The sequence below is a fragment of the Leopardus geoffroyi genome, chromosome D1 (assembly GCF_018350155.1).
Source record: "Leopardus geoffroyi isolate Oge1 chromosome D1, O.geoffroyi_Oge1_pat1.0, whole genome shotgun sequence".
In the NCBI taxonomy this organism is placed as follows: Eukaryota; Metazoa; Chordata; class Mammalia; order Carnivora; family Felidae; genus Leopardus; species Leopardus geoffroyi.
In genome coordinates, this window is record NC_059329.1 from 72886374 (window position 1) to 72902040 (window position 15667).

At 34.4% G+C, this 15667-nt stretch overlaps 1 protein-coding gene across 18 annotated transcripts in view; it reads right to left on the reverse strand.

Moving 5' to 3' along the window:
- SOX6 (SRY-box transcription factor 6) overlaps positions 1-15667 on the reverse strand; it is a 619662-nt gene that overhangs the window by 473230 nt on the left and 130765 nt on the right. For 3 of the 18 annotated variants that reach the window (XM_045484628.1, XM_045484630.1, XM_045484631.1), the window contains exon 3: positions 10278-10359. The exons of the other annotated variants lie outside the window; for them this stretch is intronic. The gene's annotated coding sequence lies outside the window, so the exon portion shown is untranslated. The remainder of the gene's footprint in view (positions 1-10277; positions 10360-15667) is intronic. 18 annotated transcript variants of the gene reach the window in all.

The following is a 15667-nucleotide window of genomic DNA, read 5'->3' on the forward strand; positions in this document are numbered from 1 at the left end:
AGCTTGCTTATTTAATGCAACACTTTTCAAACTGTGGGTTGATGAATAAAATCAATTTTCTGAGTTCCAACTGTCATTTTCTTATTAAAAAGAAGAGAGAATGGGAGGGAAGAGAGAGGAAACAAAAGAAGAGGGGGCAAGGAGAAAGAAAGAGAAAATAGAACACATTGCACATATTAAGGGTAAGTATTGTTCATGAAAACTTTATTTCACTTATATTATATTACATGGCCAAAATAAAAATTTATGGGGGCCTGGGTGGCTCAGTCAGTTAAGCATATGACTTTGGCTCAGGTCATGATCTCACAGTTTGTGAGTTCAAGCCTCACATCAGACTCCCTGCTGTCAGCACGGAGCCCTCTTTGGATCCTCTGTTCCCCTTTCTCTGTCTGCTCCTCCCCGGCTCGTGCCCTTTCACTCACTCTCTCTCTCTCTCTCTCTCTCAAAAATAAATGAACATTAAAAAAATAAAATTAAATAAAAATGTATTTCTTACTCTGAATCAGTCAAAAGAAGTTCAAAAGCCTCTAAACTTAATGGGAACTAGAACAAATGAATCCATGAGTTTCATGTCACAGGGAAAGATCCAACCACCTTGCTCATTCAAAGTTTTCTCTAATTTGGAATGTAGCAACTGAAGTCATGTAGTGCCCTTTGGGATATCTTTGCTATCTTCTTTTTTGAAATACTGTAAGACAGAAGCAACTACCTTTCAGAGTTTATCCAAGGGCAAGACAGAGACTAGATGGCTTCTAGCTCTAGGATCATGAAGAAAGCAGTGATTTAAAATGAAGAAAAGTTAACAGAATTAGAACGATTTAAGAAGTCATTCTTTTCACATTCAATAAGTTCAGGCACTTACAAATAAAAGACCAAGAAAATAACTCTCCTTCGAAAAATCTGATGGATTTGTGGGATAAAAGGACTGGAAAGTGTCACCCACTTTCAGTGTGCTTTACTCAAAGAAACTGTTATATACATAACTCTCCTTTTGCAAGTTATATAAGAGTATGTATGGGGTTTGGGGTGGCAGGCAGAACAGCGGTGTACAACAGGGAGGTGCACATAAGTGGTTGTGTTCACTTCAATCTTATTTCAGACCAAACCAGTATGGTGGTCAGCTGTCAACCAAAGAGAACAGGAGTAGGAACAGAGCCAATCAAGCTGTGTTAAGTAACCCAGTCATTCCACAGAAATCTGTACAGCTCTTGTTCCCTGGCAGTACAGCTGGCAACAGCACAGCAGTAATTTGAGGGGTTTTCTATAGGGTGCTTATGAGTTTGATTTCACTGTTGGCTTCTTGCCACTGCAACCTATACCCTGGGTATTTCTGTTTGTGAGTTACCCAACTATGTGCTTAGATGATAAAAGATCAGATTTTTCACTTGGTAGGCATGTAGTCAGCTGAGTTTTCACTTTGCCAAATGTTTTTTTTTTCTTTTACCCAAACTCCCCAGGTAAAGAAAAAAACATGGTTTGTATTGCCAAGCAATTTTCCCCTACACTTTGAGCCACATGTAGGGGAAACCAAATTCTATTTTACCTATAACTCATCAAAATGTTATCTCTAAACTGACAACTTAAATCTTTAGAGTCATTTAAATATCAGTTCTCCCATTTTCTCCCTACTACTCTCCTTTTTTCATACTTTCTCCTCTAGCAATCAAAAAAATATATCATTTGCCAGATTCATATGACTTTCTTCTGACACATGAAGAATATAAGGTAGTTAAACAGGAAAGATCTGGTCTTCATTTGGGCGAATTGTCATGTATTTAGAAACATTTGACTTTGAACCAAACTCAACTGCTATCTATATGCTTATATCACTTCACCTTACAGAAGATCTAATAAATAATATGTTCCCAAACTATTCTCCTATTAGAAACTGAACTACTCTCACTAGTGTTACCACTTAAAAACTGGAAGCCAAAAGTGTGAGGGTGGAAATAAGTAAGTACAAGATACACAGTGAAAATACTTCAAATAGACTGTGAGACATGCACGGTGAATGAGCACAAGTATTGATCTTCTCCATCCTTTGACTCATCAATGTAAAATTAGAAAATGCTCCTTCTTCACTTTCTAAATATATAAACCTCCAAAGGGATGTCCTTCATTTGTAAACAGACACACATCTCTATACCAGTGCCACCAAGGTTACCAATTCCCTCCTACTTCAGCCAGGATACCCAGTTACTTTCTTTCAATAGCTAGAAACATCAGGAAGTCAGCCTCACCCCCCAAACTCCATTTCAAAGGGTGTTTTATTTTCACTGCTATGTACTGGTAGAGTGAAAGTAGGAAAAGTCAAATCCTACTACCAGAAATTCATCAAAATAATGTTAGTAAGGTAAGATTTCAAAATGGTATTTCATAGCAATACCATTTAACAGACACTAGTTAGCTACTATAGTACTGTCAATACTATAATTCAGTCATAATGGGGTAAATGGGTATCAGTAGGTTGCCCAGTGAACCAAATCATCACCTATGACATGGTTTCTGCAAGAATATCCATTCCAAATTCCAAACAATAAAGGTTCAGAACTTTACCTATTAGTAAGTTGGAGACTGCCTACAAATACTTCCCTATGAATATTTCACAAATGTCTTTTTGTGATATAGATAAATACTAAAAATCAGGCAACTAAGTATCAGCCATTTTTAAGTAGTTCGTATGCTTTACAAAAGGGGAAGCAAATTAAAAAAAAAAAGAGGGGTGCCTGGGTGGCTCAGTTGGTTGAGCATTCGACTTCAGCTCAGGTCATGATTTTGCGGTTGATGGGTTCGAGCTCCGCATCGGGCTCTGTGCTGACAGCTCGGAGCCTGGAGCCTGCTTCAGATTCTGTGTCTCCCTCTCTCTCTTTCTGCCCCTCACCCACTCACACTCTATCTCTCTCTCTCTCAAAGATGAATAAATATTTTTAAAAAATTTTAAAAACAAGAATTCAATGTGAAAATTATAAATTACTTCCTCATTTACTATTAGTCAAGTCTGGGATTTTCAAACATAGTACTTGGAAGTATGTATGAACAAATGATTATTAGTAGCTATAACACATTAATACGATGCCAATAAGAATGATGACTATGCCAATACTATGTATTATGGGTCATAGAGAAAATATAGTTTCTAAAATTACCATATTATTATATTCTCCTGCATATTCAGATGTTTCCTAAAAAATATATACAAAGTTTCTAAGCTGAGGGCACTAGGAAAGTTAACATAACTATAAGTCAACCCATTCTCATGCAAATTCTAGAGAAACAACTAAATATACAACCATCTGTTTTAGAAATAACTAAATAAGCAACCTAATACCTTGTTTTCCTATGTGAGCAAGGCTACATGGATCCATAAAAATGTCATCTGGGTAGAGCTTTGAACATGTAGTATAAGAACTACTCATAAAGCCACCAAATGTATTATATATTACATGTATATAACGTATGTATTACACTGATATGATACCTAAATGATCCTCTAATAGAAGACAATTTCAAATAATGTTAAAAAAAAAAACTAGCTTGCTATAGAAAGGCAAACAATGTTCACAATGCTTGGACTCAAAGGAAAAAAATGGATGGGCATAATTCAAAGTGTTTGTAAGAAATAATACATGAAGTTTTCAGTAAAATTACAAAATAATTCACTTACTCTTTGTCGGCAAGTTGGGGTCAGGGAGAGAAAGATACTAGGCCTCATCCTGAAGTAACACAAAGCATACCTGAATATATCACCTTTCTCCCATTTTTAACATGAGACTTGTAATACAAGGTCAGAAATGTTGCCTGTAACCAACTACACGGTGGCTTTCTCATTCATCTGTTGAGCATGAAGTCCCACAGCAGCTAGAGACTCTGATGTCCATGCAGGACTTCCAAACTTCCCCCCAGAGCATATGTGCTAGTGGACACCACACTGCACACACTCCTTACTCATTCTTTCGCACCCCTCTCCAGCCATCAGTAATCCCTTCTATTACCAGCAGACTGTCCTTCAGCCACAGAAGTTAGCATTAAAATCAGAGCCCTGCTAACTATCTCTGTCAGTGCAGCTGGGGATAGAAGGCCTGCTCATCCCACTGCACCCACTGGAGTAGTTCATTATTCTGGGTGTTATGCATTCTAGCCAACTATGAAGTCTCCACTGAAGAAGCATGGTTAAAAGCGGTATGTCCCTGTCTATAACTGGGAAAACGTGTCAGTGGGTATGCATTTGGGGTAAAGTTGCATATAAGCACATATTCAAAAACCTGAGAGTATAAAAGCTGCATGGAACTGAATTTATCATTTTCCTTTTGAAGCACATCATATAGACAAATAACTACAGTTAATATATAGCACTTTATAAAATAATCATTGTCTTTCTGTGAAAGGACCTGACAAGAAATGTAGCAGGCCTCTCATACATCAGTTGTGGCCAGAAAAAGGGAACACTGTCCTTTCTTTACACCCAAAACACCAAGCTAGAAAATAAATCCATTTGAAAAATTATCTCAACTTTTTGCCAGGGGGAAGGGATTTAGGGAAGTTTGAGGTTTCTTGTTAACAAAAACTGACAGTAAGCCTTCATATTATTTTTTTTTAATTTTTTTAAAATTTTTTTTTAACGTTTATTTATTTTTGAGACAGAGAGAGACAGAGCATGAACAGGGGAGGGTCAGAGCGAGGGAGACACAGAATCTGAAACAGGCTCCAGGCTCTGAGCTGTCAGCACAGAGCCCGACGCAGGGCTCGAACTCACGGACCACGAGATCATGACCTGAGCCGAAGTCGGCCGCTTAACCGACTGAGCCACCCAGGCGCCCCTAAGCCTCCATATTAGACTGTATGTGTCTATCCATTAAGATTATTTAAAAATTTTAAAAAGTGTTCTTGTCAAGAAAGATAAGTTCAAATGAAATGTTGTTTTTCAAAAATTCTTCTAAAAAAGGCCTTAGGGTTTGAGGTTTTCACCAGTGGTTCTAAGAAAACAATTTATACTGCTTTAAGTGAAGTAAGGGTAAATGGCATTTCACTGTGATGTGCTGCTATGGCATATATTACTTGAACCATACAAACGAGTTTTCCTGGGATTTTGTTTTCCCTTAGAAAGGAAAACAGAAAGAAAAAACTTTTACATAGTCATGAGGCATAGGGCAAGAAATGGACATATAAATAACTGTTAGCTCAGTGTAAAGGATCCCTAAAGAAAGGGAATAAGCCCAGGAGATGTGCACATCAAATAAAAATGGAGAATATGGCTATATTTCAGCCCAAACCAATATTCCCTTTTCAGGAATCATCCCCTCTGGCTTACCACTGACAATCCATAGACAGTGTATGAGTGAGATGAGTTCATGAGTAAGATGAACAGGGATGCTCCACGGCAGGTAAATAAATTTGTTTCCACTGAGATAATTATTCTTACCGTATGTCACTACTCTCATAGCAGAAGCAGGACAGGTGATGACATCCTATAAAATGCAATTTTTATTCCTATACTCCTGACATCGAGATATATAACCCACTCAGCTCTCATGAATTTTTTTTTTGCTCTCAAGCTATGAGTGGGTTTTTGTTATTACAGTTGTTCTTGGTTTTTGCCCTTTTTTAAAATGCTATCATCAACTGTGAAATACTGTTAAGAAACTGAGGGAAAAAATGGACTTTCATTATTTTAGGCTATCTAGTCCTAAACAAGGACTACACATTATTATTTGAGATAGCTGAATGTAGCTATTTTACTTGGGTTTTGTAAGGTTAACATCTGCATGATATAACCTCTATCCTCAAATGAATGCCATTTCCCAAACCTCAAGTCCTTTCAGACCTAACCTACACAAGAAACAAGGAATCATAAGCCTTTGTACCAACAAATAATTTTTCCAACTGTAATTCATTAGTACCTTATTCCAAAAGCGTATGAATACTTACAAGATGGTTAATCCTCATTAAAAACTAAGATTACATGACATAATTACATGTAAATAAGAAAAATGAATTAAACTCTTACCCTTTCCTATGGCGGGCACTAGTTGTGAATCATATATACAATTAGAGTTATATTGCTAAGCTAAAAATATTGGTAAAGATCTAAAAATGACAAACAGTGCCTTTTAAATTAATGTCTTATTAGTTGAGTGAAGTACACTGACAAAGAATAATTTATGCTTATTCAAACTGCACTCGACATCTTCAGGTGTTTCCAAATGAGCTCACAGAAGAGTGATTAAATGCATCTGATAACAAGCCACACATTGCTGAAATTACTTACCGCCTCATTTTATGATTAATTAAACATGTAGATTAAAGTTGCAAAAGAATTTAGATTAATGAGCAAGTTAAGTCTTGCTGATATAAGTGAATTGGGAATTGGATGCTCTGTGGAACTTTATAAACATGCATTTTATAATGAATAAGACAAGGCTACATGCAGAATCGTGGCCACCAGGGCCTTTTGACGATGCAGTCTTTTTTAACATGGTTTGACAGCTTTCAAATAACATTCTTCTATAGGCTTTAAACTTTGTGCTTTGCTGTAAAACACAAGACTACATAACTCATGTACCAGGAGTACGATTATTTTTGAGCTCTCCAAGGTAATGACCCCCTGTAGCAGCAGCTGTTCAGAAAAAATTACAAGCTCAATTGTTATTTTAATCAGAGATAGTTTCATAGTTAAAAGCAGTTATGCAACTTGTAAAATTATACGACACCTCATCAGTACCTTGTCTTCAACACTCCTTCCCCCAAAAGTAAAACCATCCCAAAGAAGTCACAGCTTCCAGCGGATTTATTAGCAAACAGGATTCTCAATCATTCATAAAATATTCAAAGCCATTTATTAGTGAAGTTTCTGTGCTAGGAAAGGTAATGTTTAAATTTATGACGACTCTTATCAGCTCCAAGAGTGTGTCAAAATATCTGCTGGGGTTTGCTGAGTCTCCAATTTTTCTCTTTTAAGATCAGTTTTACCTAATCCAAGTAGCTTAGACTGTGTCAAAAGCCAAGTTGGACTTTATGATTTTCCAAGGCAAGAGAAATTCAGGTTGTTCACAGAGATGTAGTACATTCTCCTTTGCAAGAGATACAGAAGTGGAGAGAAATTGAGCTTAAGTTACTAAACTAGCTTATGGTTGAAAATCTATTCCATTTTTATTATGAAGCTTGTAGCACAATACCATTTATTATTACCATAGCATAATAAAGACACTCCTACAAATTCTTTGAATGGATCCATTCTGCTATCTAAAATATACCTCTAATTTTTTTCTACTTATTTTCAGATCTTATGCATGATTCATTTTTTGGCAAGAGTGAGCTTTTTATAGCGTTAAATTTTTTTCTTTTTAATTCAGATTATTTTTAGACTCTAAAGACTTATGAAGAAAACTATGGAAATTTTTATATAAGGATCAAAGGAGTTGTTCCATGACACAGGTGGCAAATTAACATCATTAACCCTACATATTTATCATGTGGACATAATTTCCCATTTGAAGATTTATGTTAGTGAAAATACAATATTGATACATAAGTCTCTGATTATGCTGCAATTTATTAAAAGTTAAAATCAGCTTTTTAAGCAGTCAAAACAAAATCGTCTCCATTTGACTTATTTCCTTTAGTTTTATTAAGTCAGTATCTTTCACCGAGTAATGTAAACAACATCTTATCACCACAAAAGGTTATTTCAAATTTATAAGATTTCATCCTTGTAATTCAACTTGAATATAATAATAATGATTCTTAGGTAAAAATATGGGCACAAATATTTCAAGAACCAAATAATATACGTTTTCTTTATGTGGAAATTTAAATTTCTCATTTATATCATTTAAAAGAGGAAATATAGGGGCACCTGGGTGGCTCAGTCAGTTGAGCTTCGGACTTCGGCTCAGGTCATGATCTCACTGCTCGTGAGTTCGAGCCCCGCATCAGGCTCTGTGCTGACAGCTCAGAGCCTGGAGCCTGCTTCCGATTCTGTGTCTCCCTCTCTATGCCCCTCTCCTGCTCATGCTCTCTCTCTCTCTCTTTCTTTGTCTCTCAAATATAAAATAAAACATCAAAAAATATTTTTAAAAAAGAGAAAATATAACAACAAAGTGGTTATATCAGCCCAAAAGAGCCTAAGTTAGAGATCTAAAACTAATTCCTTTGCACTCATAAGACGTATTTGTTATGTGGCAGAAGGACATGGATTCTTCAGGCAGTTCAACAAGCCACCAAATTTTAAGGAGCAGGATTTTTCCACTCTAGCCATTGCCATATTATTTCTAGGCCACACAAATTATGAGGTGTATCCTGGAGTTATTAATAATTTAATAGAAATTGTGTCATTCCTATGGTATTTTAATACAAGAAGATACATTTTTCTCCATGAAAGTAATTTTTGTGAAATAACTTTAAGTCCTAAATACTGAATACATTTAGCTATTTCATGTACTTAGTATTATTAGCATGTTTTAATTTTTCTGACAAATGCTTTATCTAGTTTGCCTGCATACAGTATATAAATTTACTGGTTATTTAAAGTTAGGAGTGCGGCGCCTGGGTGGCTCAAGTTGGTTATGGCTCAGGTCATGATCTCACGGTTCATGGGATAGAGCCCCTTATCAGGCTCTGCACTGATGGTGCAAAGCCTGCTTGGGATTCCCCCTCTCCCTCTCTCTTTCTGCCCCTCCCCTGCTCATGTTCTCTCTCTCATAATAAATAAATAAACATTAAAGTAAATAAATAAATAAATAAATAAATAAATAAATAAATAAAGTTAGGAGTTAAATGTTTATTTGAAATACCAAAACAGGTACTTCACCTTGAAATTTTGAATAAATGGGCAATTTAAAATATCCCAAATCAGCAATAATGTAACATAAAAATTCCTAACATTATTTTCATTAGATCAAAATGGCAATTTATTATAACACATTTTTTATTCCACAACACATAGTCATGCAGGCTATGAACCTTGTGTTTCTAAGGGGAGATTAATATTTTCTCTAACACATGTACAGGTTGGAAAAAAACAAAAAATACTCATCAGAAACTAAAATGAGATGACTAAACTCATTTTTGCATCTGATCAGGCCAGGCTTTGTCAAGGTGAATTATAAATGCATTAATACCCACAACACTGCCAAATACTGAATTATTAATGTTGTCAACTCCTCAGTTTCAGTTCATGCCTTATAGAGGAGTTTTGTGGGATTCATCAAAACTTAGCCTCTCAACAGGTTTACAAGCATTCTAGAGGCAACATGTGTTAAACCAAAAATAAGGCAACTAAACCAAGCAAACTATCATCAAGGCCAGTGGAAAGTTTATAAATGCAAAGAACAATCTATAATGGATGGAGAAGATGAAGCCAGGTGCCACCCCACACTAGATCCCCATTAACTCACCACCCAGCAGTTGACAAGAGGTGGTTCTTCATTTGGCAGGATCAGGAACATTAAGTACCACACATACAAGTTGTCTATGTTAATGTAAGTATTCAAGAGCCAAAAACAGTGCTAAAAACTAGCTTCCAAACTATTACGGTTTATCACTTTTTATTCTATTAACTGTGCAAATTCTTTAGAATTTAGAGTTAGTTAACTGGAAGAGTCCTGAATTTTTCCTTCAGTGAAGAAATTAAAAGATTTCTCTGTTTTCTAGATTGATTATGCTAAATTACTTTTAAATCCCCATGTATCCAAAATATTTTGTAAGTACACACTAACAGTGGTCTTTTATAAGGTGATTGGAGATTTAAAGTATGATTATTTTTAAAGTCACAGGTTTCTAAATTTTACTCTGTGCCTTATATCACTTCCACAATGGAAAATTGAAATAAAAACTGATTGTATTCATAAAATAAAACACTTACACCTGAAACTTATATAATGCTATACATCAATTATACCTCAAAAATAAATAAATAAATAAATAAATAAATAAATAAATAAATAAATAAATGTAAATGGGTTTAAGATTTGGGAAAATTTAGGGTTTCTGATACTCATTTTTCCAATCCTTTATTCAATACACGTGTCCCTTATAAATAGAAGCATTTTTGAAAAATATTGAATTGTGGTAGTAAAGTGGTTTAATTTGTATGTAAAGTTTAGCCAATAATCCCAATAATTTTAAATACAAGTTAAAAGTACAAGATGTAAAGAAACTGAGTGTTCAAGTTACCTAAGCCTTGATATTGGACCACAAAAATGCAATGCAATCTTAATTTGCCACGGAAATAGGAAATAAATGGGAACATTAGTTATACTCATAAATTATATATATTATACCTGGGCTCTTATACAAAGTGATGAGGGGTCACAAAGTCCTTCTTGAAGCATTTTTCTTTCCTCATCAGAAGATATAGAATGTCTAAAAAGAAGAAACTAATTGTTATTGGACCCACTATCTGCCAGATATAAAATAAATGTTCTCTATGCATCATATAATCTTCCCAACAACCACACCCATTTTATAGATGAGGGGATTGCATTTCAAACAGGCGAAGGTATTTGTCCAGAGTCACACCAAGTGGTGATGAGAGTAAAGCCCTGTGAACCCAACTCCAAGGTCCATTTATTCTTTCAACTATATTACACTTAATTATGGCTTATACTATTTGTGTTTATGCTATTCTCCACTATCTAGAATCCCTATCTGCTTCTTCTCAGTTAACCCATTCCTACCATTTCCCTCCAAGTTTTACCTACTCCCAAAAGTGTGTTGTGTTATCATCAGTTTGTTGAAAAGCCTCAGTTCAAGTTACACTGGTTCGCACAATATATATTTATGTTACCAATGTTATCATCTATATTACAGCAATGTAATCATAAAATGGTTTCACTGACACTACATATGTCTCTCCCATTCTCCATTCTATACTCCTCTATCTCTATCACATTCATAGGAAATTTACTACTACTACTACCAGAAGTGGCAGTAGTAGTAGCCTTGGCATTATCATTATATACTACCAACTTCAACAAATCACCTTTTGCTCTAATGCTGCTCTCTGGATCTCCAAAATCTTACCCTTCTCTGCTTTCATTCTGCTCAAATGTTCTCATACTTCTAAACCACCTCCCTTTCCTTCCCAATCAAAAATTCTACTCTTGAATATTTCACAAAAGGTATAAGACATTCCTGATTATTCACTTAGGCAACAAATATCTAAGCATTTACTATCCGCTAGAAACTAAGGATATATAAACAAGATAGATATTTTTTGTCTAAGAACTTACAATCTACCACAAGAAAATACAAGTAAACCAAAATATATAACATCGAGTTGTGTCATAATAAATGTAAAAAAAGTGATGTGGGTATAAAAAAATTAAAAGTAGAAGTGCCTGGGTGGCTCAGTCGGTTAAGTATCTGACTTTGGCTTAGGTCATGATCTCCTAGTTTGTGGGTTCTAGCCCCGCATCAAGCTCTGTGCTGACAGCTTTGAGCCTGGAGCCTGCTTCAGTTCAGATTCCTTCTCTCTCTCTCCCTCCCCTGCTCATGCTTGCTCTCTCTCTCTCAAAAATAAACATTGGGGCACCTGGGTGGCTCAGTCAGTTAAGCATCCAACTTTAGCTCAGGTCATGATCTCAAGTTTGTGAGTTGGAGCCCGTGATGGGCTCTGTACTAACAGCTCAGAGCCTAGAGCCTGCTTAGGATTCTGTATCTCCCTCTCTCTCTCTGCCTCTCTCCTGCTCTGGCTCTCTCTCTCTCTCTCTCTCTCTCTCTCTCAAAAATAAATTTAAAAGAATTCAGAAATAAATAAATAAATAAATAAACAAACAAACAAAAAATAGACATTAAAAAATTAAAAATACAAGTAATAAATCATCTGGGTGGTACTAGTCTGTAAAGATGTCATATAGAAGGTGGCATATATAATAAAGCTTCTTTGGTTAACAGGATGAAGGCAGAGAAATAGCAATAGTACCCATCTATTATCTAATATTTTCTCTATGTGAAGCACTCTTAATATACTTCAGCTCAATATATATTATGTAATTTTTTTTACATATATATGGAGAATTCTGCTTCTGACCAAGATGGACTAATAGAGACTTCTTTAACCTTGTGACTTAAACAACTAGGGGGAAAAAATAGACAAAACTATTAGAAAACAACAGTTTTCAGACACTGGGCATCAAGCAATGAAGAACAGTGATTCCTGATGGGAATAAAAATGAGGCCATCCCTACAGTTGTCCCAGCTTATTGCATGGAGAAAGAAATTACCCACTACAGTGCACGAAGGCAGAGTTTGATGGTCTCAGTGAGTTAAGAAGATGCAGCTGGGAGTCTAGGAAGGACAGGTGACTATAGTTCATAGAGCAGAGTATCAAAGGAGAGAGACCTACACATAGACTTACAGAAATTTGCAGATTCTCACAAGAATTTAGCCAATACTGATCAGTTCATGTATGTGAGGAAGCTAACCAAGGTTGGGGAAGATACATCTAGAAACAGCAGATAAAACAATCCCCAGTGCTCGCATAAGGCCAGAAATGGTTCATTTTTCCATCATCAAAAGTATAAAACTTCATAACACAAGGGAAATTTGTCAAAGTACTCAAAACAGTAATACCTCAGTAGGGAAGAAAATTAATCCTAAAGGCTGTACTAGTTCCAACTGAGAGCGCTTAAAAGCAAGCACTGAAAAGATCAAACTATTTCCAAGTATCTTAACTGTATACCAGAAAATAAGTCCAAAAATATTTGTAGGAAATCAGAAATATTCAGAACTCACCAAGGTAAAATTCTGCCATCCAATAAAAAATTACCAGGCATATACAGAAGAAGGAAAATACAACCCATAATGAGGAGAAAAATTGATCATTTGAAACTGAGCCAGATGGCAAAGATGATAAAATGAGTACACAAGGATATTGCAACAGTTATTATATTTATATTCTATTTATTCATAGAACTAAAGGACTAAACTTATTAAGTAGAGATTCTGAATATACAACAAAGACTCAAATTGAACTTCCAGAGATAAAAAATACAATGTCTGAGATGAAAAATACACCAGGTGGAATTAAAAAACAAATTAGGCACCACATGACAAAGACAAGTGAACTTGAAGACTTAACAAAAAACAAACCAAAATGAAATAGAGAGTGAAAAAAAATGAAAAAATGTGAACAGAATCCATGAACTGCAGGACATCTTCAACCTGCTTAATATATATGTAATTGAGGGAATCTACCCCCAAAAACCAAGAGCACACTTTACACACTGTATATTAGTCAATTTGACAATAAATCATATTTAAAATAAGTGTGTGTGTGTGTGTGTGTATGTAATTGAATTCTACAAAGTGTGAGAGTGAACACAAAAATTCTGAAGAAATAACAGCTGAAAATTTTCCAGATGTGGCAAAAACTATAAATCCACAGGTATAAGAATTTTAAAAACTCTGAACTCAAGAAACATTAACAAAACTACACTAAGGCATATGGTAATCTAATTTCTTACAACCAGTAATAATAAGAAAATCTTAAAATTAGCCAAGAAAAATGACACATCACATATAGAGGAACATATATAACAATTACATATGACTTCTTTTTGAAAACAATGCAAGCCAAAAGACAATGGATCAACATCTTTAAATTACTGAACAACAAAAAAAGATAGTTTAAAAATTCTATACCTAGCAAAATAAACATTTTTCAGAAATACAAAAGCAGAAGGAAATCTCACCAGCTTACGAATAGAAATATCCTACAAGACACATTTTAAAAGTCCTTCAGGCAGAAGGTAATGCTACCAAATGGAAATCTAAATCTACACAAAGGAATCAAGTGTACTGAAAATGGTAAATATGTGAGTAAATATTAAATACTTTCTTATTTTTAGAATATCTTTAAAATATTATTGACTATTCAAGGCAAAAATAATTATTTTTAGGTTTATGACATATGCAGAAGTAATGTGTATGATAATAGCACAAAGACTAAGAGGGAGAAAGTAAGTATACTATTGTAAGATTCTTATACCATATGTGAAGTGTGATACTATTACTTGAAATAAGACTGTGATAAGTTATATGGAGTTGTTATAAATTCTAAAGCAATCAGTAAAATGTAATTAAAACAAAAAATCAAGAATAATAAGCCAATAAAGAATTTTAAATAAAAATCATCAAAATTTCTCAAAATTAAATCAGGAAAAGGGAACAATGAAAAGATGGTTCAAATAGAAAACAAAGAGCAGATATATGCATTTAAACTCAACCACATAAAAAATTACATTAGTGTAAGTGGTCTAAGCATCCAAAATAAACATGAGGAACTGTCATACTGGATAGAAAGCAAGACTCAACTGCATGCAGTCTACAAGAAATTCACTTAAAAATGAAGACAATATACTTTAAAAGCGAAAATATGGGAAAATATATTACCCATAGTACCACTGATAAAAAGAAAGCTGCAGTAGCTATCAGACAAAGTAGATTTCAGAGCAAAGAATATTACTAGAGATAAAGGGATTCTTGTAAAATGATTAGGGGTCAGTTCGTTAGGAGGATATAATGACCCTAAACATTTACACACCTAATAGAGCTTCCAAATACAAGAAAGAAAAACTATGAAATTTCAAGAAGAATTATAATCAGAGTTTTCAAAATCTCTCTCTCAATTAATGATAGAACAAGTAGACAAAAAAAATCAGTAAGGATATAGAAGACCTGAACAACACTATCAACCAACTTTACTTAGTTTACACTTATAGAACTTGCCAGCCAACAGAACAGTTAGGAATTCAATAACAGAAAGATATACAGAAAATTCTTAAATATTAGGAAATAAAATAATATTTCTAAATGGTCTACAGAGCAAGGTGAACAAATCAAAAGGGAAATTAGAAAGTATTTTGGACTGAATAAAAATGAAAACACCAAATATCAAAATTTATGGGATGCAGCTAAACCAGTACTTAGAAGTAAATTTATAGCACTAATACCAATATTGGAAAACATTCCAAATTATCTTAGCTTTCACCTTAAGGAACTAGAAAAAGAAGAGCAAATTAAACCCAAAGTACACAGTAAAATAGATTAAATTAAATTCTAAATAGTTCTATATCTGTTAAAGAAATTGAATTTTCAGTTAAAAATATTCCCAGAAAGAAAACTCCAAGCACAGGTGGCTTCATTAGTGAAATCGTTTAAGCACTCAAAAAGAAATAACACCTATTGTTTTGTACACAAACTCTTCCAGAGAATTAAAGAAGGAATATTTCCCAACTCATTCCATGAAGCTACAGTACTTAGGTAATCAAGTTGGTGGCATAAAAAAATAGATAAATGGATCGATGGAAGAAAATAGACACTCCAGAAATAAACCTATATGTATATGATCAATTGATTTTCAACAAAAGTGCCAAGGTAATTTAAAGGGAAAAGAATAATCTTTTCAGCCAATGGCACTGAAACATTTGAACAGCCATAAGCAAAAATATAAACCTCAAACCATACCTCACCCCGTTATAAAAATTAACTCAAAATTAATCACAGACCTCAAGAGCTTAAACTATAAAACTTCTAAAATAATGCAAAGGGGAAAATCTTAGTGACCTTGGGTTTTGCAAAAATTTGTTAAGTGCAACACAAAAAGCATGAAATATAAAGTAAAATAATAAATTGGGCTTCATCTTCATCAAGATTTAAAACTTTAGCT